The following is a 26836-nucleotide window of genomic DNA, read 5'->3' as shown; positions in this document are numbered from 1 at the left end:
ATGTAATCACAATTAAGGACCATGTGCTGGTTGATATATTTCACTTTCCATGTGAGTTGTCTGGTAAGTAGATTATAAAAAGAGTTTCTTTTTCTTTCATATTTCAGGAAAGCAATTCAAAGACAATACAAATTGTAATCAATTATGATTTATTTTTAAACACACTGTTAGCCAGGTGCGGTGGCTCACACCTGTAATCCCAGCACTTTGGGAGGCCAAGGCGGGCAGATCACCGTAAGTCAGGAGTTTGAGACCAGCCTGGGCAACACGGTGAAACCCCATCTCTATTACAAATACAAGAATTAGCCAGGCATGGTGGTGGGTGCTTTACAATCCCAGCTACTCGGGGGGCTGAGGCAGGAGAATCGCTTGAAACTAGAAAGCAGAGGTTGCAGTTTGACGAGACTGCACTACTTTACTCCAGCCTGGGCAACAAAAGTGAAACTCCATCTCAAAATAAAATAAAATAAAATAAAATAAAATAAAATAAAATAAAAATTGTTATGTTTTCATAAATGACAAGAGTAACTTGACAAAATTACCAATATGTGCTTATTGCAATGAGTCAAACAAAAGGGTTATGAATTAAGTAAATTAAAAACTTGTCCTGCCTCCAACCCTGCAAATCTTATTTTTCTGGCCAAATAGCAAACACAATTTACACAGAATCTCCCACTTCATCTCCATGAAGCATATATTCACACATAAAATGAGTTATTTCTGTTTTCTTATTTTTAAAATATAAATTTTGTATATTTGCTGTTTTATTATTTAAAGATCATATTCAATACATATTAGCCTGACTTATTCTGCTTAATAGTTGCATATTATTTCATTGTGTGGATGTACCAGCTTTAATCAACTGCCCCCTTGTACGTAAACATTGAATGCAGTCAAGGTTTTTCTTTTTTTCTTATTTTTTTAAATATTTTTTGAAACAGAGTCGTCTTCTGTCACCAAGGCTGGAGTGCAGTGGCACGATCTCAGTTTACTGCAACCTCTGCCTCTCAGAAGCGATTCTCCTGCCTCAGCTTCCCAAGTAGCTGGGATTACAGGTGCGCTGCCACCATGCCCTGCTAATTTTTGTATTTTTAGTAGAGACGGTGTTTCACCATGTTGGCAAGGCTGGTTTTGAACTCCTGACTTCAAGTGATCTGCCACTTCGGCCTCCCAAAGTGCTGGGATTACAGTCATGAGCCACCACACCCAGCCTGCTTTTTCTTTTTTTAATCATTAAAAATCAAAGCTGCTATAAACACCCTTGCACATATTTCACGTACTATTCTATTTTCTCTAGCAGTCTTTCACAAAAGTGGGACTGATGGATCAAAGGACATGCACATTTTCCATTTTAATAAGTACTGCCAAATTGTTTTTCAATAATATACGAGCACTTTCCCTACCTATTGTTACTATGTGATACTGTTTCCTTATATCTTTGCCAGCATTGCATTTGATCAATCTGCTTAAAGTTTTGTTAGTATTTATAGGGTAAAAATGATATTTTATTGCTTAATATTTTCCTGAACCCTAAGGAGGCTGAACATCTTTTCATGATTTTATTGGCCATTTGCATCTGCATTTCTGTGAATTGTTTGCTTATGTTGATTTATTTTATTTTGCTTGCTTTTTTATTTGCTTATTTGTGTTAATTTCTTAGAGTTCTTTGTGTTTTAGGATCATCAAACTATTCTTCCCCAGTGTACTGTTAGCTTATTATGGTGCCTGTAATACAATTTTATAATCATTTTTGGGGAGAAGAAAACATGTCTATAGTTTCCTTCCCGACTTCTGATTTTTTTTTTCCTGTTTAGAAAATTATCTATAAACTTAAGTTTGTCAGTATTTTCTGAAGTATTTGGTAGCATTTTCTATTACTTTAAAATATTTGGATCTTTCATCCAACTGGACTATATTTGTTTACTGGTTTGAGATAGGGAATGTAACTGATTATTTCAGCGTCATTAAATAAGTACAACTCCTTTTCCCACAATATTTAAAATATTGCTTTTGTCATATAATTTGTTCCTATGTACTTGAATCTGCTTCAGGCTTCTCAATTCTGTTCCACTGATTTATTTAGTACTATATATATTTAATACACTTCATGCTTTGGACCCAGTCAACTTTTTCAGTTTGATTTCTCACTACTTCTTTCCAGATCTCCTGACCCAGAAACATATCCCTCTGTGTTTCCAATCATATCTGTTAAAATGCTACTCCTCCTCTGGGACCTGTCCTAAATGCCTCCCCTTCAGCAAAGTCCTAATTTGTGTAGCCAGCTAGAATTTTTTCTTTTAAATAACAAAACGCTTTGTGTATCTTACTTACATCCCTTGTAACAATCTATCATAGATTATAACTGTTAAGATATTTTCCTATTATTTTCGCCTAAGGAATGATAGCAATGTTCTCCATTATAAATGACATTATGATAATCACCCTTATGCATATTTGAATACCTTTCTGCTTTATTCCTTAGGAATAAAACATAAAATTGAAGTTGCCAGATTAAGGAGTTGGCAATTTTTGCCTGCTGGTGTAGGTGCATGTATTCAATGTCCAGAAAGGATGAATTCTGCATTTTGGAACATCCTTTACATTAGTGTGATATTCTTTTAACAGATGCTAGAATTTTTGCATATATTCAGAGGTGAGATTGTCTGTAGCTTATCAAGGTTGTTTGTGAGCTTGTTCATTGGTGAGTTCATGGTTTGTTTACAGATAGCTTTGACAGATGCAGTATCATAATGATGAGTGATTTGCTTGGTAAACAAGCCAGAATATTCCTATTTTCTGTATTCTGTATCAACTTAAATTGTAGGGAAATTATATTTCCCTTCAAACACTGATAGGATTCTCACAAAGTTACCTGGGTCTGCCACCATCAGTGGAGTTAGTTTTTTGACTGTGTTTTCCTTGACTGTATTGTTTAAATTTCTGCTTATGTCAACGTTGGCAATTCACATTTCACTAGAAAATCATAATGTCAATGTTTTAGCAGCAAGTTATACGTAATTGTAATTGTTTAGTTTAAAACAGTCTTAATCACAGGTAGTTACATATTCTAGTAGTTAAGTGTGGGTTCCGCAGCCTGATTGACTGGCTATAGAGTTAGCTCTGCAACTACAAGTTATTTAACATTTCATTTCTTTAGGTTCCTCAATTGTGATGTATGCTAGAAATATTACGACTTATGTCAGAGAGTAGTTGTGAATCTTGAAAGATTTAAACAGCCTGGCACAAAGTAAGCAGGCAAAAAACCCTAGTTTACAGTAATAAAATGATGGTCCTTGTGTATTCTTTATAACTTATATCATATGAATATGTTTTCTGTATTTTTGCCCACAGAAATAGCATTACATATTGGTTAGGAACATGCACCCGTTAGAGAAACCTGGGTTCTAATACGATTTGGACACAAAGATGCTATGTGACCTTGTGAAATTTGCCTAAGCTCTCTAAATTTTGTTTCTCATCTATAAAATGAAGATATTTGTTTATTCCTGTAAAATGCAAATATCTTTAGGGCAGTGGAATTTTGTTTAGCAGTATGTCCCCAGTACCTCATATCATGTTTGGTATATTGTTAATAAATGCTTATGAAATAAAAGAACGATTGTCAAAATACTATTCTGAGGATTAAGTGAGATAAATTCTTATGAATTACTTAGTGAAACACATGGCATACAGTAAGCACCCAATAAATGTTAGATATAATAAGTTTTAAATGATCGGCTATGTCAGAAGTTTGTCTATTTTATTGGTCTCTAAAATAAACATTTTAAGTTTTTATTAATTTTTTGTTTTTAATTCATGAGTTTCTATTTTTTAATTTACTAATTCCTCTTTTGCAACCAGTACATTTATACTATACTTTAGCTTTTTGAGCGGAATGATCAGTATAATTATTATTCATGAATAATAATAAAATCATACGACTATCCTTTCTGCTGATATGAAACATATAGCTACATATGATATGTGTTGATACATAGAGTGATATACAGTTTCCACTTTCTTGAACCTGCTAAGTCAATCTTTGCAGTCATGTACAGAATTAATTTTTGGTACAAGTTCCATGTTATTGGAAAAAAATATATTTATGATAAAAGTTTAAAAATTAGTTTCTATATAGCTTTTTTTAGTTGTCATTCAGATATTGTTTTCATATTTTTAATAATTTCAGAACAGTTTACCTCCTATGGAATCCTTGTACACTAAAATAAAATAACCTATATCAATAGATGCAAAGTAGTCTGCTTGAAGCAGAATTGAGGGTCCCGGAGTTTGCTCACTCCTCCCCCCACTCCACAGAAAACTACTACTGTATGTCCTCTTTATTTTCATCCTGATTGATCAGTCAGACTGAGATAGGTATGTTAATTTCCCCCTACTATCATTACTACCAGTATCTTCTTATATGTCTAAAAGTTTTATTTTGTGTTTTGATTTTCTCTGAAAATACATGTCCATGAAAGTTATTACTTTTAGAGTTTTAATTATCTTTTACGAAGTACAATGACCCTATTTCTAATTTTTGCTTTAAATTATCTTTTTAAAAAACACTCCATTAACCTCATGCTCTTTGCCTATTTCTCCTATTATTTTTAGCTTTTTGTTTTTTCATGGTACGTCACTTTGTTTTAATCTAATTTCCTGTAGATGGCAAATGGTTATATTTAATTTTTGACTTAAAAACTATATTTGGTAATCTGTGTATTTTAATAATGGAATTTTACTTTTTGATTTTATTGCTCCAATGTATTCAGTTGTTCTTATTCAGTTATCCCAGAATCACAAAATACAGAACAACACATAACTTCATATTAAATGTTCACAGCACTGAAACTTGGAGTAAAAATAATCATGGATTAAAAATGATCAAGGAAGATATGACAATAAAAGTAAATATGGAGATTAAAAATAAAACAGAAATTTAACAGCAAAAATATAATCATAAAAACATAAAACTCAATGGCTGGGTTATACAACAAATTAGACATAGTTGAAGAGAATATTTCCAAAAGTGTTAGATAGATTAGAGTTTCATATACAGAATGAGGCAGTGAGAGGAGGGGAGACAGAAAACACATAAATACGGGCCTCAGTTAGTAGACGTGTTGTATAAAGCTGGAGGGTATAACATAAGTCCAATCCAAGATAACAGATAGATATAGAGACAGAGAGAGAGAGAGAGATGAGAGAGCGAGAGAGGGAAGACTATGTAATATCTGGAAAGTATTCAGCATGCCATTTGCCTAAAATGAAGGACATGAATCCATAAACACAGGAAATACAATATATACAAAGCATGACTAAAACCGCAGAACACCAATGACATATATTAAAAGTAGCCAGAGAGGGAGACAGATAATTTACAAAACAACAATGATTACCATGTCTACTGGCTTTTCAACAGCAGCAATGGAAACAGGTAAAGATGTTGGAACAATTATGTTCAATATAGTGGAAAAGAGAGGAAAAGCATCTATAAACTAATAATTTTGTATCTTGTAAATTTTTCTTTAGGAGTGCAAAAGGAGATAAGGATATCAGATCTACAAAAACTGAACAAGTTTTCCACCAATAAACTGTTACTAAAGGATATACACTTCAAGAAGGAGAATAATGACTCTAGAAAGAAAGTTTAAGATGCAAGAAGTGGTAAGAAAAAACACAAATAATAGTAATAGCAACGGCAATAAAATAATGTGCATGTATAAAAAGAGACAGCACTAAAATGCTGACCCAAAAGAGTATGTAATTTTAAAAAAAGAAGTTATAAGTTAATGTATCCTAAAGTGCTTTCACTTTGAGGAGGAAGATGGTTAAGAGATTGATGAGCTTTTAACTTTAGAAATAAATAGTGAAATTAATGACAAAATCATAAAACAGTAGAAAAAGATGATTATAATTTTACAAACAAATCAGGTATATAGCAAAGCCTGGAAACCTCATCCGTTCATCTGTTCCCAAAATCCATTTTTTTTTTGGCTATGGCTATTGATGATTTCTGGAAATCAAGTATGGTAGAATTGTTTTTAAAAATCTATGAATATCTACTCTTCTTCTGTTGGATAGTTTGAGATCAATACCCAGAGTAAATATGTAAGTAACAAGTTGAAAATAGCAGGACTGAGTTTCTAAATGACTGTGTAGAGGAAAGTACAAATTACCTCATCAATGCTAACTAATAACATTCTGTCAGATGTTACATGAATGAGATATAAATGTATATCTTGCTAAGCTCCAGACTTTCTAGGGTTTATTTTTTATACTCTTTAGCAGTATCTTACTAACGAAGAACTTAGTACATAAAAATGGAAATGGGTAACTGACGTGACAAGACAGTAAACATCTGGAATTGCCAGAACAGTAAGGATGAAGATGGAAAGGAATGCACAGTGGAGAATGAGACGAAGTTTCATGCTATCCAGTGGTAAAACATTTTGTAAAACTGTCATCCTTGAGAGCTTGGAAAGGTAATCTGAAATGCTTCCAAATCTAGGAAAGGAGTTACAAGATAGAACTTAAAAAATGTGTGTGGATTTTTACTAGCTACATTTACTGAATTATTAGAAGAAAGAGATGAGCTCAGGAAAATACTGGTTAGGTTTTTGGGAGAATAAATGAAAACGGAAAGAATGCAAAATGTGGGACCTTGGTCAGTATAGCAGATTAATTGAAAAACTGGTCTTAATTCTCACTGCCTGTATTTAAATCCTTTGCTGGGTAACTTTGCACATGGTACCATTAGAAGATGGAGTCTGGTAACCCATGACTTGAGTATGCCTTGCCTTATGATTTGCTTTGGCCAGTATATTGTAGCTTTAAGTCTTTTGTGCTGCTCTCTCTCTTGGACCCTTGCCTTTACCATGAGAACAATCAGGAAAATTAGGATACAGAACATTTGTATAAACCCCAGGTTCTTCCTCATATCCCAATTTTCCCACCCATGTCCCAGGCAATCAATGATCTGATGTCCATAATTTAGGAACACTTTCACCAGTTTTATACTTTTATATAAATTGAATAATATAGTATATATTGAGTATGACTTCTGTCTCTCCGTATAAGACTTATCAGATTCATTTAAGTTGTTGTGCACTTCAGTAGTTAATTCCTTTTAATTGCTGAGGAGTATATCAATATATGGATATGCTACAATTTGTTTATCCAGACACCTGCTGACTGTTGGACATCTGGTTTTCAGTTTTAGGCTATTATGAATACAACTTTGTACAAGTATTTTTGAACATACATTTTTAATTCTTTTGGGTAATTAAAAAGCGTAGAAATTCTAGAATTTATGGTAAGTAAATGTTCAACTGTTTAAGTATTTACTAGACTGTTTTTTCATTGTACCTGTATACTTTAACATGTTTACCAGCAATGTATGAAATTTCCAGTTGTTCTACATCTTTGAAAATACTTGATATTATCAATCATTTAATTTTAGCCATTTTGTAGTAGTGTAGTGATACTAAAGTGTGGTTTCAGTTTATATTGCCTGATGACTAACAACTTAGAGCTACTTTTGATGCTTTTATTAGCCATTGGCATATTCAAATCTTTGGTTTATTTTTATGTTGCATATTTTCCTTCCCAGCATTAAATGTAATAATTATTAGTTCATACTGGATACAAGTTCTTTATCAAATATATATTGCACATATCTTCTTCCAATCTGAGCTTGCCTTTTTATTTTCTTACTGTTGTCTTTTGACACATGCAGGTTTCAATTTTGATGAAGTTCTTGTAATCCTGTTGTATTCTTTGTGGTTTTTCATTTTCTGTCTTAAGAAGTATTTTCTGACTCCAGAAAGTAAAAAGTGCAGATATTTTTCTATGTGTTTGTCTAGAATTTTGATAGATTCACATTTAGGACTATGATCCAATTTAAGTTTATTTTCTGTTCATGGTACAGGATATGGTTAAAGGATCAATTTATTTAACATAGATATCCATGTGTTTCAGCACTACTTATTCAAAATATTACCTTTTCCTTATTGAATTAATTGGAATTTTTTTGATGGACCTTAGCAGGTGAGTAAATTTCTGACCTTTCTTCTGTTGCATTAATCTATAAGCCTATCTTTATGCCAATGTCTCATTTTCTTGATTATCATTATTTTTAGAATAAATATTGAGTAAATCTTGAAATTAAGTAGTGTAAGTCTTCCAAGTTTGTTTCTGTTTCTACCTTTGGCTATTTCATTTGCTTTGAATTTCATGTAAGTTTCAGAAACAGCTTGCTAAATTTTACAAAAATAGAAGCAGGCTGGAATTTTGACTGGATTATGTTTAAACCATATATCAATTGTGAGAGAACTGACTTCTGAACACTATTGAGTCTTGTATTCCATGAACATGGTATATCTTCCTATTTATTTCGGTATTCTTTCATTTATCTCATAAATGTTATATAAATTCTCAGTGTACAGGTCTTGTGCATATTTTGTTTACTTTATGCCTAAATATTAATTTTAGGGTTTTTTTTGGTTGATTCCTGAAAATACACCTACACAATTATGCCACCTGCAATCGGAGGCAGCTTTATTTCTTCCTTTTCCATCTCAAAGCCATAATTACTATTTTTAGTGACTGACTATACTGTCCAGGTCTCCCATTAAGTGTGGAACAGAAGTGGTGACAAAAGGAAAGGGGAAATATCTTAGTCTCTTACCATTATGACGCTGAATATTGACTTTTTGTAGGTGTCTTTTTCCTAGATAAGAAAGTTTCCCTCTAATTCTACATATTTGATGGTTTCATTATGCATATTATTTTGTTATATGCATTTTCTGTATTTACTAAGATGAATGTAAGATTATTTTCTTTTATTCTATCCATGTGACAAATTATATAAATTGATTTTTAATAGCTAAAACAACTTTACATTCCTGAGATATATCCAAGTTGGGCATGTTATATAATTTCTTCTTTACATGTTTGATAGAATTCCTTAATGAAACTAACTGGGCCTCAATTGTTTATGGTACAAAGGTTTTTAATTAAAAATTTAATTTCATTGATAGATATGGAAAAATTCATATTTTCTGTTTCTACTTGTGCCAGTTATAAGAATTATTTATTTTAAGGAGCATCTTTATTTGACCTAGCTGTAAAATTAAATATTGTCAATTAACATTGCCTTCCTGTACTTTAAATGTTTTAGTATAGAGACGTAGTGATGTTTTCTCTTTCATGATTGATACTGGTTGTTTACATTTTATCATATGTTTTTGATGTTTATCAGTTTTACTAGTATTTTCTAAAAATGATATTTGAGTTTTACTGTATCCCTATTATCTGTCCATTTTTAATTTTATTGATATCTACTACTTAATCTTTTTTTTTTTTTTGAGACGGAGTCCTGCTCTGTCGCCCAGGCTGGAGTGTAGTGGCTGGATCTCAGCTCACTGCAAGCTCCCCCTCCCGGGTTTACGCCATCCTCCTGCCTCAGCCTCCCAAGTAGCTGGGATTACAGGCGCCCGCCACCTCGCCCGGCTAGTTTTTTGTATTTTTTAGTAGAGACGGGGTTTCACCATGTTAGCCAGGATGGTCTTGATCTCCTGACCTCGTGATCCTCCCGTCTCGGCCTCCCAAAGTGCTGGGATTACAGGCTTGAGCCACCACACCCGGCCTACTTAATCTTTCTTTTATTCTATCTTTGATCTTAAATTGATTTCATTTTCCATTTGTTTAAGGTAGAAGTTTAGATAATTAAATTTTGAATTTTCCCTTTTAAAAGATAAAAATTTACTTGTAAGCATTGCTTTAACTATATCACACACGTTGTGTTTTCATTATTATTCGGTTAAAAATATTTTCTACTTTCTTTTGTGATTTCTTCTTGATAATTTTGTTATTTAGATGTGTGTTTTGAATTTCTAAATATTTGGTGATTTTTTAAGTATTCTTTTGTTTGATACATTAATTTTGTTGCAATTAGAGAGCATACGCTCTTCATTTTTAGTCTTTTTTAGGAGTAAGACTTGTTTTATGTTTCAACACATAATTTATCTTGGTGAATATTCCATTTGCAGATAAGTATATTCTGTTGTTGGTTGGTAGAGTTCTTTAAATATCAATTAGGTCAAGCTGGTTAATAGCTGCGTTCATGTCTTCTGTAGTTTAGTGACTTTCTGTCTTCTTGTTCTTCTTATAATTGATAAATTACTGGAGAAGAAGGTTATTTACTGATTTTCTGTCCTGCTGTTCTTGTAATTGATAAATTACTAGAGAAGAGTGTTAAAATCTCCAACTATTATTGTAAAATGTCAATTTTCTCTTAAGTACTGTCAGCTTTTGCGTCATACATTTTAAAACTCTGTTACTAGGTGCATATACATTTTGGATTTGAATGTCTTCTTGAGAAGTTAGTCTTTTTATTATTATAAAATGTTCATCCTTATCGTAGGCAATACTCTGTGCTACAGTACACTTTGATATTAAGATACTCTCTTCAGCTTTCCTATGATGAGCATTTGCATGGTGCATCTTTTTAATCTTTCTGCTTTTAACATATATATATCTTCCTATATAAAAAACCAATCATTTTTAAAGTTGCTTTATTGCAGATAGTATATTATAAGGTCTTATTTTCAATCCAGTCTGACAATGTTTGTCTTTGATTTAGTTTGTGAATTTACATTTAATATAATTACCTGTGGTTGGGTTTAAGTCTAGTATTATAATATACATTTTCTGTCTATCCCATCAGTTTTCATATCTTTTTTCCTCTTGTCTTATTTTTATCAGTTTTTAGTATTTCATTTTAGTCTCATATTAGTTTATTTAATACAGCCTTTTGTTTTTTGTGCTATGTATTTGCTTATTTTAAGGTTTGCAATATGTATCTATTATGCTTACAGGTTCTCCCTCCTACCCTTTGCACCATTCTTTCATACACATTATTTCTACATACTTTATAAACCCCCTAACAGATTATTATATTGTTTTCTTTACAAAACAAGTGGAAATAGAAAATTGTGGAAATTAAAAATAGCAAATATACTTTATACGTACACATATATTTTTAAAAAAATTTCTTGCTCTTTTTTTGTGGAGTTTTAAAACTTATATATTTACAAACATGTCAATTATTTTTTTGTAGGATGTATAAGAAATTAGTAACAGTGATCACTTCCAAGGAGGGCAAATGCATTGTAGGGAGAACGCCGACTCTCTCATTATATACTATTTTGTACCTTTTTAATTTTATGATATAAATATATTACCAACCAAATAAGACATTTTTAAAAAAAAAGTAAAAGTAAATAAAACAGTATTACATTTCCTGCAATCTAAATAATTTTCCTTAACATTTCTTGTGCTGTTTTCTCCTGCAGCAAATTATTTTAGCTAAAAATGTCTTTATTTTTAAAAGAATAAATGTATTTAATTTTTGGAAGAATATTTTCACTGGATACACAACTCCAAGTGAATTATTTAAGATTCTGTTTTTATTAGTGTTTTTCATCAATTAGATTACATTGTATCTTCCGATGTTTTTCTTTGTTTTTATCCTGTTTATATTTCATTGAGCTTTGGAGATCCACAGGGTTAAGTTTTACAACAATATATATGTTTTTACATTCTGTGAAATATTTTTGGTGTATTCTTCTCTTCTAAGACTAAATCTTGATATATGTTACATAACTAATTGTTCCATAAAGCAATAGCTATAATTCCATTCTATTTCTCTTTATATACTATATTTTACAGTTTGTAATGCTCTATGTTCAAATTCATTGATCTTTTCTTCTGCAGTGTCTAATCCACTATAAATCTAATCTAGAAAATTTTTTCACTTTTTTTTTTAATTCTAAAACTTACATAAAGATAACTTCTATTGCTCTCTTGATTATATTGATGTTTTCTTTTAAATGACTGTATTAGAATTCTCCAGGGAAACAGAACCAACAAGAGATAGATTTATACATATATATTTATTATGGGAATTGGCTCACACAGTTATAGAGGTCGAGAAGTCCCACAATATGCTGTCTTCAAACTGAAGAACCAGGAAAGCTTTTGATGTAATCCAGCCTGAGTCCAAAGAAGAAGCAGGTGATCTGATGATGCAACTTTATTTGAAGTTGAAAGTTTGAGAAATTGGTGGCTACTGATGTAAGCCCCCAAGTCTAAAGTCCAAGAAACTTTAGTTCTAATATCTGAAGGTAGGAGACGATGGATGTCCCAGCTCCAGAATAGAGTGCACATTCTTTTAATTAATTAATTAATTAATTTCTTTATTTTGAGACCGAGTATCGCTTTGTCACCCAGGCTGGAGTGTAGTGGCACGATCTCAGCTCACTGCAAGCTCTGCTTCCGGGGTTCATGCCATTCTCCTGCCTCAGACTCCAGCAGCTGGGACTACAGGCGCCCACCACCGTGCCGGGCAAATTTTTTTGTATTTTTAGTAGAGACAGGGTTTCACCGTGTTAGCCAGGATGGTCTCAATCTCCTGACCTTGTGATGCACCCCCTTCAGCCTCCCAAGGTGCCGGGATTACAGGCATGAGCCACTGCACCCGGCCTCTTTTTTCTTTTTAAAAATTCTGTGTCCTCAATCGATTCGATAATGTCTTGTCACGCTGATGAGGGTAAACCTTCCTTACTAAACCTACTGATTCAAGTGACAATCTCTTCTAGAAACACTGTCACGGAGAAACCCAAAAATCATGCTTTACAAATTATCTGGGTATCCTTTATTCCAATCAAGTTGACATCTAAAATTAAGCATCACAATGACAAAACATATTAAGAGCTGCCATAAAATACTTTTTTCTGTTGTTTATTCCAACATTTCTGATATTTCTGGGAATGTTTTATTGACTGATTTATCTCCTGTTTATAGTCCATATATGCTTTTTGTTGTAATTTCTTCACATTTCCAGCAATTTTTATTAGGGGCTTCACATTATCAGGTCTCTGAATTTTGTTTTTGTCCTTTAATCATTGGCAATTTTTTTTTTTTTTTTTTTCCTGGCATGCAGCTAATTTACTTGTGGCTTAGTTTAATCCTTGTGAAACTTGTTTGCAATCTGTTTTAGGGTGAGTTCAGAGTAGTCCATATGATATATTTGAGCTAGATTACTCCTACTCCTACTCCTATGGCCTGGTCTTTTTTTCACTCTCTACCAAATGAACCATGTATTCAAAGACGTTTTATTTGTTTAACTGGAGTTGGAAGATTTCCCAACCCAGTTCAATATCTGGTTTTTTGTTTGTTGGTTTTTCAGGTTTTCTGCGTTTTTTTTTTTTTTTTTTTTTTCTTTCTCTACTAGTTTTTCTTAGTTTTTCACCCTGTGCATTCGTAGCTTAGTATTTGTTCATAAACTCAATGAGATCCCAATGCAGATGTCTGGAAGTTGTTCTTTGTATAACTCCTCTATTCCTGTTACCTGCCCTATAAATTTCAGTCACCTCAGCTTCGTTAATCTCCCTCTCTGTCCTTTCAGCTCCGTGAAACTTGTGATCATCTTGAGTTTCTCATTTCTGGGTCAGTTCCTGATAAAAAAAATTCCTTGAAGAACACTAGGATAATAGTTAACTTCACTGTTTTTTATTCTCTGAGGGATCACATTCCTGCAATGCCTGTTATCTAATATATGAGAAAAACTGTTCCAATATTTTATTCAGTTTTTTAGTAGTCTACAGTTGAGGCCTAATATGGTACAAATTACCCAGCCAAGTTTATTAGTGGCAGTCCAAAACTGTTTTAATAGGGGAAAAATTAATCTGGTAACAATCCAAAATCTAATAATAGAATAATGAACACATGTGTTTTATATGTTTACACATTAGATGATTATTTGTTAGATAAAGTAAATTACAATTACCTTGAACGCCATGGAGAAATCTTAAAAACAAAGACTGAAGGAAAAAAGCAAATCACAAATGACTATGTATGCCATAATGCAATTTCAGCAATGTCAAAAAATGAAGCAAAAATAAAGAATATACATTAAAATATATATCCATGCATCATAACCTAATTATCTTAAATCACAAAGATGAGGAACACATATTCCAGGATGTTGGTTCCCTCTTGAGAGAAGACAGGCAGATGAGATTGGAGAATATTATGCAGTGAGCTTCAAAATTATTGTTACTCTTGGTACTATTTTAGTTCTCCAGTTGGTTACTGGATTCATAATTGTTTTTTCTATTAATCAGATATTATATCAAAATAGTATAGACCAAAAGTGTTTGATGTCTTTATTCATTGCTCAGGTATCCTCAGAGATAGCTGTCATCATCAGACTTTATAATTACCATTTGTTTGTGTGATGGTATCTCTAGTAGATTTCTAGCAGAACTCTTTTTTTAAAAAAATAATAAATGTATATCTGAAAGAATTTAGGTAGTCACTTATGTTTTCCCACTGACCAATGGTTTCCAGTCTCATTTTGGAGGGAAAATGACTTCTTTTTGTCAGCCCTACATTTTTGGCAGTTGGTTATGCATAAATGGTTAAAGCAGTAGAGAAGTCCCCCTGAAAAGAAAATTTAATTCTTTCATATGAGGATAACTACTTCTTGATATTACTTTCTTAAATCTAGATTATTGTATTTTCTTCATGACAAAAGACAAAATTACTGACTTTTTCTTTTTTCTTCTGTCTCTGATCTTTGGATCATTTCTACCTTAGTTTGTGATTTGGGGTCCACAATGCATAATTATAGTTGGCCCGTAAGTATTTACCTAAGAACATACAACCTTAAACCACTGTGACTAAAGTTAAAATTACTATTGTCCATTTACCTACATTCTTAATGTCTTAATTTTTTGTGGTATATCCATTGACTTCCTGGCTTCTGCCTAACCATTTTAAGCTACTTTACTTACTTGGCTGCTATAAAGTCTTAATTTCTTTCCATCGTCTCATTCAATCGCCTAGAGAAACGAATCCAGTATGAACAGAGAAAAAAAAAAAAGTAATATGGAAGACAAGGCTTTGGGTTAGGGGTAAGTAGATACACAATGTGAGATTATAGTTGGCATGATAAAAGACTTCTGGCAGTAGGAGAGAAAACTGCATTTTCATGGCCTAAGTAAAAAGGAGACCTAATAGTAAGAAAAAACAAAACAAAACAAACAAACAAACAAACACTCTGAGGATTTCAGTAATGAGAGAGATTATGTAGTCAATTGTCAGGGTGAGCAGTCTCATTATGTCTAGTAAATCCTCAATATAACTTTTCTGAGTTCTCATTATAGTATAATATGGGTCTCCATATCTGTATTAAAAATGAAGATCAATGAAATGAAATAATCAACAGAGTGAATAGACAACCTGAAAAATGGGATAAAATATTTGCTAACTATGCATCTGACAGAGAGCTAATATCCAGAATACACAATGAACTTACACAAGTCAACAACAAAAAATTCCAAAATAGCCCCCTTAAAAAGTGAATGAAGAAATGAATAGACATTTTTCAAAAACAAGACACAAAAATGGCCAAAAGCATGTGAAAGAACCATCAACATCACTAGGCATCAGATCAATGTGAATTAAAACCACAATGATATATTATCTTACTATAGTCAAAATGGCTGTTAAAAATCTTCCCCCCACCAAAAAAAATAAGATGTTAGCAAAGTTGAGAGGAAAGGGAATGCTTATACACAGTTGGTAGAAATGTAAATTAGCACATTCTCTATTGAAAACAGTATACAGTTTTCTCAAAGAACTAAAAATAGAACTATCATTCAATTCACCAATTTCATCGCTGGGTACCTACCTAAAGGAAAATAAATTACTATATTAAAAATATACCTGCACTCGTGTTTATCACAGGACTATTGACAATAACAAAGATACGGAATCAATCTAAGTATCCATTAATGACTGATTGGAAATTAAAGAAAATACACAGACACACACACACGATATATATGTGTGTACATACACATGTACATGTATGTGTGTGTGTGTGTGTGTGTGTGTGTGTGTATATATATACAGTGGAATAATAGACATGAGAGACTTGGAAAGTGGGAGGGTGGGAGTGGCTGAGAAAGGTGAGGGATAAGAAATTACTTAATGGGCACGACGTACATTATTCAGGTAATGGTTACACTAAACACTCACACTTCACCACTACACAATATATACATGTAACAAAACTGCACTTGTACCTCTTGAATTTATACAAAAATAAAAAATAAAGTGAATGCTGTAGTAACTCAAGGAATTTATGACCTAATTAGAAATACAACAAACTGAATCAAATGACCCAAATACAAGAGAGAATATTAAGAGAACATAGTCAAGAAGACTATTTATGTTAGACAGGAAGGGGAGGGAATGTAGCACAGAAAAGATGACATGTGAGGTGAGCCTTGAAGGATGAAGGCAATTTTTGCAGGAGGCAAAAAATGTTCCTGGCAGGAAAATCCACGTACATGAACATGCAGAACAGTATGAGATAGTAAGGCAAATGAGTAGAACTCTACATAGTTTGGTATGCTAAAGAATGCATGATGGGCTTAAGAAAGCACTTGCAAGTTTATGGAAAGTGCATGTTTTCCCTTCGAAAACAAAAATATCTTCAAATTATGAAAGTTTAATGCTGTTTATTTAAATTTTCCTTTCTTCTGTCCTTAAAATAAGTATCCTAAATTTTTTTGCCTCCAAGTTATTTGGAACTTTGGAATATAAAATTATTTTTAAAAATTGATAGAGTAGCTAAAAACTTGTTTGGAAAGACTTCCAAACATAAGCTATTGTTAAATGAAATAATGATCTTGAGCCTGCTGGCAGTGCCAAGGTTTTACTGGCATTTTGAATACCCCATGTTCATTTATATGACACACAACAACTTAGGGGAAATGAAATAATTTTGCTGTTTTCAAATGGCTGATTTGAAATCAAGAATGATTCATTCATTTTCTTTTTGTAAGTATTTAAGATTTAAAAAATATTTGAGAGCATAGTAAGATTTTAATTTGCTTAAAATGATGGTATTATCCAAAACAAATTTCCCTATAATAATAAATTGAAAGTAGAGTTATTGCTCACACACACAAAGGACTGATTTTAGCTCCGCTGGAAGAATGAATGGAACTGTCAGTTTTGATGGAAAGGCAGAGCACAGTTCTGTTTTGCTCCTATTTTAGTTCTGTTGAAATTATATCTGTTCAACCACACATTTGATTTTCATCTACAATAAGCAATGCAACTTGAAGATATAAGTTTTTTAAAGCTAATATCATATTGAGGATGACACTATTCATTTGGCTCAAAAATATCTCTGTTAATAACAGAAGACTATGTGAAGCCACATTGAAATTCTGACACAAGCTTTTTGTTATGCACCATCAAAGTGACAGGATAAAAAGTGCCTCCAAATGTAGTTCTTGAAAATATAGAAAGTGTTGGATGAACTTTGGCCATTGTTGAAGTCATTAAAGGTATTTTTTAAAGATCATTTTTATACATATGATGAGGTAATGTGCAGAATCTGTCAAGGCAGAAGGAATACTTAGCTGGAAAAATTTAATGATTTCAAAAGAAAGTGCTCCCCAACTGCAAATCACTATTCACAGACAAATTGTAGGTCTGTCTAATGGAGCTTCCTATTTTCCTTGCATAAGTCACAAGTGAGATGTGAATTTTACATCTGATGTGAAAATATATACAGTTATGGCTCCTTTGTGACTTGCACAAAAAAGAAGGAAACATTGTATATCTTTGATAGAAGCTGAAAGACCCAAGTTTTATAACTTTTCTCTAAGAAAGCACATAAAAAGCTATCATAAAAAAAGCTATTCAGCCAAAGGCTTTTTTTTTTTTTTCCTTTTATGATTCCGTATCTCAAAAAAAAAAAAAGAGAGAGAGAGAGAACAAAACTAAACCCTAATGTGGGTGATTGCTACTATCTACATAATATGCAAAAACTTTTGAAGGCAAAATTTTTCTTTGAAAAAGTTTGGAAACCTTCAGGGGCAGTGAGTGCAAAGCTTGGGCCCTTCTTGAGAGGAGAGTATATGAATCTCTCCCTTGAGGCAAAGGACCACACTGTGGCAGTCTCCAAATGATTAGAATAATTGGCCTTCAGGGAGAATAAATTAACTGCATCTAACTTGAATATAAGCTTTAGATCTCTCTGCTTTCTGATTCTTGACTCAGAATGTGTGATTATGTATTAACTCAGAGCCTTCCCCTGGTATTAGTTCTGCTTAGGACTTGACGCAGTTCAGAATACACAGCATCACTTTTAATTATCTTAGGCAAAGAATCTAATTTAGGTAAAGAAGCTTGTATTCTCTATGACATTATGATCTGATATGGCCTTTGTGTTTTTACCATTTTTTTAAAAAGCAATTATAATCTTTTCTTTCATTAAAAATAAGTTATTTAGTACTGAAAGCAATAAATGCTGAGGTCAGCCTATGTCCCAATTATAAGCAATTGGCTGCCTTCCTTTCTCACATGTCATTTTTGCCTAGGTGCTTCTTATCTTCCAAACCAGTGAAAATCCTTGTATCCAGCAAAATGGGGAGGACCCAGGAGAATCACATGCCAAAGCAGCCTTGTCAAGGAACAAAAGTTTGAAAGTAGCTGAGAGACATTTTCTGAAATAATGTCATATTCACTCATTTATTCACTCAGCAATTATATATAAGGTACTTACTATGTTCTAGGCTTTGTTGTAGACGTGGAGTTGACAATGGGGAGAATGACAGATGTGGAATTCATATAATTACTTAAGTGATGACTTAAAGAATATTTGGCATGATTTAAAGGAAGTATGGACGCAGGCACAGCCAATCTAGTGTGGCAAGAGTCAGGAAGTGTTTTTGTTCAGACTTGCATAATGGGTAGGAGTTATCTAGACAAGAAAGAGAGATAAAAAATATTCTAGGAATAGTCAGTAGCCTATGCTAATTCCTGGACCCGTGAGAGAAAAAGAGTGTATTTAAGATACTCAAACATGTTTAGTATGGTTGTTGCTTCACTAGCATCAGTTAGTGATGAGGCTGAAGAGGAAGACAAGGGTGTGTATGAAGTACTATAAAAATCATTTTAAAGAGCCTGGTCTTTTCCTGATAGTTACTGAAAACGTTGAAGTGTTTTAAGCAGGAGAGTGATATTCATATCTGAGTTTGGGAAAGGGCTTAGCAAACTTTTTCTTAAAGAAAGACACACTAAACATACAAGCTTGTGGACCAGATGGTCTCTATTCCAAGTACGTAACACTGCCATTGTAGAGTGAAAGCAACCACAAATAATACATAAGTAAATGGACATGGCTATGCTCCAGTTAAACTGGGTTCAAGAAAACAGGTGACCAGTCCATGGCCCACAGTTTGTAATACTTTGGTTTAGGACACTGTATGCAGGAAGAATAATGCACTGAAAATACGCAAGATTAGAGGTAGGAATACAAGATAGAAGGCTGAGGAAGAAATCATATAAATGATTACTCTGGTCTAGTTAAAGTAATAGAGTTGTACTAGGAAGTAGACGTTTAAGATATTTAAGATATAGAACTAACAAGGACTTGATACCGGATAGAATATCAATGATAAAAAAAGGAGATAGCAATGTTAGTTTCTCAGTTTGCGGCTTATATAGCTAGATAATAATAATGGAGAATATTAATTGGACTTCTACCAGGGGCCAGACCCCCTTTTAAGGTGCTTGGCGTTTATAACCCATGACATTAATTTTTCTAACAACTCTATGAAGCAGGAATGACCATTTCATCCACCTTACACATGAGGTATACAGAAGTTAAAAACTTGCGAGTGAGCTCTGCTGAGATTTGAGAAATGTGGTGTACAGATGCAAATGAGAAAGAGCCAGTAGAGAGGAGCGGCTGGAATTACTGGGAAGGTTAAAAATAAGAGAGTATAATCTCTAAAAAGCAGGAGGTAAGATACAGAACAAAGGTGGATTTGCATTAGAGATAGGAATGTCTTTTTTCTTCTTCTAAAAATGATTTGAGGAAAGAAGGATGTATATGGAGGGTGGGAAGTGTATAGATTTGAAGTTAGCAAGTGAAACAATCTTTTGTCCAGTACTTTCAATTATCTCTGGAAAGCAGCATCTGACTTCGCCTGCGGGAGCAGGAGGTAAAGGTGAGTAATGCAATTAGCCACTATGAAGACAGAGAAGACTAGTGCGCAGCACTGAGGGCCTAAGTAAGGCTAGGGGAAATACAGTTAGAGTGAGACCATTCTGTAGCATCGTGTGCTTTCTTCAGTAGTGCTAAGCACCTTGAGTAGAGGCACACAGACAATGGAAGATTTAGCGAGGATTTAAAGAGTGAATGTAATGAAAGAGCATTGTGGCAAGAGAGTTAAAGATGTTGGAGAGAATAACTAAGCAATGGACCATGTACTCTAGTTCATGAAGGGTAAGAGGTGAAGACAGGGGTCCTAGTGAAAAGGGAGAAATTAGACATCATGGAGTAAGAATACACAGACACGGGTGCAGTGTGAACGGGGTCACAAATAACAGTGAGATATTTGTCAAGATGAAAAGTCAAAGCCAGAAAATTTTATAAAGGAGTTTATTACTTCAAATGCAATGTAATTCTACATATAGATGTACCTCTGAACAATAAAATGTTTTTAGACAATCTCCCTTATTTTACTCTATTTTATTTCCTGCCTCACTCTTACCTCTTATTGTAATTTTCCAAGTCCTGCCAGAAAAGCTGATTAGTTTCCCCTGCTTCTCCCTAATTTGACGTTTACAGTTTGGAACACTGTACTCTGCACGTCTGGGTTCCTTACATTTTATTACTTTAAAAACTGTCTATATTCTGTCAAAAATGGGGATGTTAAATTAAAACTTACACAGGAAAAGAGTCTTTCTGACACAAATACCACAAAGCTTGTGACCATATTAACTCCCTATTTAATTTTCAACTTGTTTTCATCAGCCCAGAGTTTTATAAAAGTACATAGTCTTTTATAATGTTGCGAAGCAACAGACATTTTATTAAAACAAAAAGTTAGGTAAAATTTTAAGAACTGTATTCTTCTATTAAAATAATGGAACTGAAGCTGGAAGCCCACCAAAATCTTCATTCATTAAAAATTCATATTTGTATATTAGACTGGAAAAATGACATTCTTTTATTCTGATTATACCTATTTTCATACTCAAAGACTATGTAGGAATAACATTACAAAATTTCTTTTTGGCAAAGTTACTTGTGAATTTCTTTCCCCCAAAGGTGGGCAGCAATAAGAAAACAGATTGAGTATTTAAAAATGACATTATGAGGCAAATAAATATCATCATATGATTGCATAACAAAGTCATACAAGAATCATGTCTTGGTGCAATGGTATAAAACTCTGGCTAGAAAACATTGACAGTATTATCTTAATATGCCTCAAACTTTCATTATATATATATATATATATATGTGTGTGTGTGTGTGTGTGTGTGTATAGATGTATATGTATATATATCATTATTTTTTGCTAAATACATTCACAAAGATTTGTAAGAAGATACTACTTTTTGTCTCTAGAAAATTTCAAGGCTTTTTAAATTTATAACTGTCTTTTCAGAATCACCTCCTGTTTTGGCTAATGTCAAGAGATAGGATTGAAATTGATAATATTTAAAATATTCCATAGTGAAATAAACTGTAATTCTTTAATGTAATAGAACAAAATCCACATTAATATAATGAAATACTACAGCAAAAAAAGCACTAGAGCATTCAGATAGATAACCTAATTTGTTGTATCTAATGATATTATCATAGTGACATTCTGAGAATGACTGCCTTCTGAGAATCTTCATGAGCCAGATACATAAAAGTAAAGTTATATCTCTCACCTGCAACCCCTGGGTTCTGGAAACATTGTTTCAAGTTGAACTGAGTATATGGTTAGGCGCATTAGAACTTTTGTGATATAGAAGTTCATGTGCTCATGGCTGACCCTATGAATTCTGTCAAGTAACAGGAGAAAGTAAAATCTCTGTTCTTCTGTTAAGAAGTTAGAGACACGTAATATTTGATGCTAGCAGCTGTCAGAGTTTTAAGTAAAGCTAGCACCTGTAGACTGTGGAGTGGAAAGTGTAGGGGAGCAACGGTACAAAGGTGGACATTCTAGACACAGCCCTATGACATTATGGGAGACTTATGGCAGTTATTTAATATATATTTGGACCTTAATTTGTGAAAAGATTGTATTTGGGAAATGTGGTCTTCCAGGCTCTTGATTCACCCGTGATTCTTAGACTCTAACACTATGTAAACATGATCAATTGAGCTTTAACATGGTTACAGGATTTGATCTGATATATCATTTAATTTTCACAGAAGCCTAAGAAGTAAGCTATATCTTTTGTGTTTTATAAGCAAACTGAAAAAGACATTAAACTTCTAGCTAGAAAGACAGAAAATATATCTCTATGAAGCCATTATTCTTGTACATGTTCAATGTACACATTCATGTACATCAGCCCTTTTGTTCCACAGGGTATACACCAAAGTCAAATAGACACAAGTGGACAATGAGGCATACGCAATACATGGCATACTTGTGACATTTGTTCACGATGGATTGTACATACCTATGGCACAGCTTAATGGGGTCAGGTGGTAAAAATGCCATGTTAATGATATACTATACTAGTTAGGGGACATGCCTTTCACCTGTTTTTTAAGACAGAGACTTCAGCTCTCTACTACAGTCACCGCATTTATTTATTTAATATAGACAAGGTTTTGCTCTGCTGCCCAGGCTGTAGTGACTGAATAATAGCTCACTGTGGCCTCAAACCGCTGGGCTCAAGCAATCCTCCATGCCTCAGCCTCCTGGGTAGCTGGAAGTACAGATGCACTCCACTACAGCTAGTCTTTATTATTTTTTTTCTTTTTAGAGATAGGGTCTTGCTATATTGCCCAGGCTGGTCTTGAATGCTAGGCCTCAAGTGATTCTCCTACTGCAGTCTCTCAAAGGGCTGGGATTAGAGGCGTAAGCCACTGTGCCTGACCTACAGCCACGTTCTTTACCATTTGGTAAATGGTGTAAAAAGAAAGAATGACAGTTTGATTATATTGGTATATACTTATTCTACATCTCCCTGTCCTCACCTATGAGTTCAAAGCTTACCACACTACAGGTCAAAGTATAGCACAGAACAGTTTGTGAATGCTGACATTTATTCAGTTTATATTTGTGGAACACAATGTTTTTAATGAATTTCCATTCAAGTAAAGTAAGAATTATCCTTAATACTCTAAATTTTTAAATAGAGGAGCGAAGCATAGGTTAAAAAATTTAAGACAGTATTGGTCATTATTTTGATGTAAAGATAGAATGAAAGGGCTTAAAGATTAATTCCCAATCTTTAACTGCTTAAAATTAACATTAACTATTAAGATTTTTTTAACTTAAAAAATCATTACAAAAGCTAGGGGTACAAATAGTCCATTAATCATTTCATGTAAGGGGTAGAATACTCCACAGTCAGTCTCAATTATGGAGGAACAGAAGACTCAAATTTACCTTTCAGTATCATTTATCTTGAATTATATTAATATCTGCATTCTGTTAGCATGTTTTTACATCGTCTTATTAAGTGATTTAAAGTCACTATGACCTGTTTTAGGCAGAGAATATTTCAGTTGATATTATAGCTGAAACTAGACTTTCTCAGACATGGTTCATGTTGTTTTGTTTTGTCATTTTTTTCTATATCTGAATCACATGTATGTTTTTGCAACAGTCATTAAGGCAGAAAACCTAATGGTAGAGCAATATTTATCCTCCCTCCCTCCCTCCCTCCCTCCCTCCCTCCCTCCTTCCTTCCTTCCTTCCTTTCCTTCCTTCCTTCCTTCCGTATTTGACTCTTGGTCTTTAAGATTTTAAATTTTGTGGCCTCTTGGCATTTTCTTAGATGAGAATGCAAAATCTGATGCTAAAGAAATCATATAAAATATTTTACGTATTAACAGCAGCCAGAGTAAAATGTCACCCTAAACCTAGTAAGTAAAATCAACTTTAGAAAATACTCTTCAAACTCACAGGAAAAAAAGAAAGGTTTGACCTGAAATAATGTTTGAGAAAGATAGAACTGACAAATTATTCCCAATAATTCATATCTATAGAAACATTTTTATGGGTTCAGAGTTTCTTTGGATTTCTAGGGCACATGACAATATATATTGTAAGCAGAAAGCCAAACAGTGAATTTTCTACCATCTATTTTCAGTTGACACCGTGAAAAGCTGAAGGGCAGCAGAGAGAGGTTTATAGAATGCAAGCACACTTGGATTAGGGAAAGCTTGAGAAATGGACTGTGTCTTGGATGGCGTTTCAGAAAAAAGGAGAATGTTAGAGAATAGGCAAGTGTTTCATAAAGTAAACAATGCTCCCCAAATACTCCAGAAAGCTAGGGTGAAATAATAAATTAACATATGAATGACAGGTCTTCATCTATCGAGTCTCTTGGAGAAATCCAATAGTAACTCTATGATGTAGGTACTGTTATTCCTACTTTACTAATTTTGAAAAAGCAATTCAGAGAGGATAATTTACTTGGTGTCATATAGCTGGCAGATAATTGAACTGATATTTGAAATTAGATCCCTTAAAAACCTTTATTTTTCTCCTATCACTCGGCACTGAAAAATGTATTCTATTCCACTACAGAAGAGTTAGAGTCCTTGTGAATTTTATCCAGCAGATTTTTTAAAGAATGGTAAGTTAAATTAGTAATTTACTATAGCTTTTTACTGTTTCTGTTTTAAACTCTTTCTGAGAAAGGATTCTGTCAAAGAACCACTCTATTACCTTTCAGTTGCTGGATTTTTCCCATAATTTATTCAAGTAAAGACAGGTAAAATATGCAATATTCCAAATGGAGATAACTTTATTCTCTTGGTTAAAGACATTTAGAGCAGGTTTGGGTCAACTTTTACTTTTCTCTTTCATTCACTTTTACTGAGTAAATAAAAATGAGAAAAATTAGCTAAAAACTAGACAAAATACATGAAAGAATAATCTCAACATATTAGGCATCAGGATATAAAGGACAGTGATCCTTGAAGTATGTTAAATTAACATGCCGAATCATACAACTGCCCAAGCTTATTCCCTGGACAAAGTTTTCACTCTACAACATAGTATGGGAGACTTAGGCAAAGTGCAACTGTCTTTCTGAGTTGATGAGACAGATCTGGGAGTCCGGAGAAGCTAAAGCAACTAGAATTCACAGTAAATGAGAGAGGAGAGCTGCGCAGAGAAAGAATGTTAGAGATCTACAGGGGATTCTCCATGAGTATTCAATTCAGTAATGACTAGTACATCCATATGGGAAAACTATTTTAAAATAGGAAAGGACACACGGAAAGGATTAGAAGGACCAGTGCTCAGAATTTATACAGGCCAGGAATAATTCCTAACCTAACATCCATGTAGAAATATCATAATTAGGGAGCCATTTGTTAGAGTACTAAGAAAGGTCTTAACCTTAACAGTGAGGAAAAATAAAGCCAACACTAAATGCTGCTCAGTTCCTATCTGAAAAAGCATAAATACAGGAACTGAAAGAATAAAATGTTTCTGAGTAATTTAACCATATCTCAGAATAAAGATCAAGAATACAAAAATGTTCAATTTCCAACAAGGTAAAATTCAAATTTCTGACATCTAATACAAATTTTCAGGTGTGCAAAGAATCAGGAAAATATAACTCATAATAAGGAGGAAAGGAAACAATTGACCAAAACACAAAAATGATACATATGATGGAGTTAGTAAACAAGAACATTAAAACAGTTATTATAACTACATTGCATGTGTTCAAAACCTAGAAAAAATACTTCACATGTTAAGTACAAATATGGAAGAGATTTTTTAAAAATCCAAATCAGAGTTTTAGAGATAAAAACTTCAATGTCCAGGAAAAAAATCAAGATGATCTTGGTTTTTATAATGACCTTTTAGATACAATATCAAAGGCATAATCCATGAAAGAACAAATGGATATGTTAGACTTCATTAAAATTAAAATTGTATGCTCTGTAAAAGACACTGTCAAGAGAATAAAAAGACAAGCCACAGACTAGGTGAAGATATTTGCAAAGACATCTGATAAAAGACTATTACCCCAAATATAAAAGGGACTCTTAAAGCTGAACAATAAGAAAACAATTTGACTAAAAAATGGCGCAAAGACCTTAAAGAGACCTCAATAAAGTATACACACAAAGGGCAGATAGGCATGTGAAAACATTCACCAAATGACAGATTATGAGAGACATGTAAATTAAAACAACAAGGAAACACTACTACACAGCCATTATGTCAAAATTCAGAACACGGACAACATGAAATGCTGGCAAGGAATAGAACAAGAAGAACTCTCATTCATTGCTGATGAAAATGCAAAATAGTACAGCCATTTTAGAAGTCAGTTTGCCAGTTTCTTACAAAAGTAAACATGCTATAACCATACAATCTCGTAATTGCCCTCTGTATTAGTCCATTCTCATACCGCCATAAAGAACTTCCTGAGATTGGGCAATTTATAAAGGAAAGAGGTTTAATTGACTCAAAGCTGGGGAGGTCTCAGGAAACTTACTATCTTGGTGGAAAGTGAAGAAGTAAGGCACCTTCTTCACCAGGCAGCAGGAAAAAGAAGTGCCAAGCAAAGCGGGAAGACTCCCTTACAAAACCATCAGATCTCATAAGAACTCACTCACTATCATGAGAACAGCATGAAGGAAATTGTTTCCAGTGATTGAATTACCTTCACCTGGTCTCTCTCGACACATGGGGATTATCGGGATTACAATTCAAGATGAGACTTGGGTGGGGACACAAACCCTAAA

The 26836-nt window shown here is 33.3% G+C and overlaps 1 protein-coding gene across 3 annotated transcripts in view; it reads right to left on the bottom strand.

Annotated features, from left to right (window-relative positions):
• Nucleotides 1–26836, bottom strand: part of CNTN5 (contactin 5) — a 1320702-nt gene that overhangs the window by 304722 nt on the left and 989144 nt on the right. The gene's annotated exons all lie outside the window — the stretch shown is intronic.

This window comes from Piliocolobus tephrosceles, chromosome 13 (assembly GCF_002776525.5).
Source record: "Piliocolobus tephrosceles isolate RC106 chromosome 13, ASM277652v3, whole genome shotgun sequence".
NCBI lineage: Eukaryota > Metazoa > Chordata > Mammalia > Primates > Cercopithecidae > Piliocolobus > Piliocolobus tephrosceles.
Note: the sequence above shows the minus strand (reverse complement) of the source record. Positions and strands in the feature narration are given on the sequence as shown.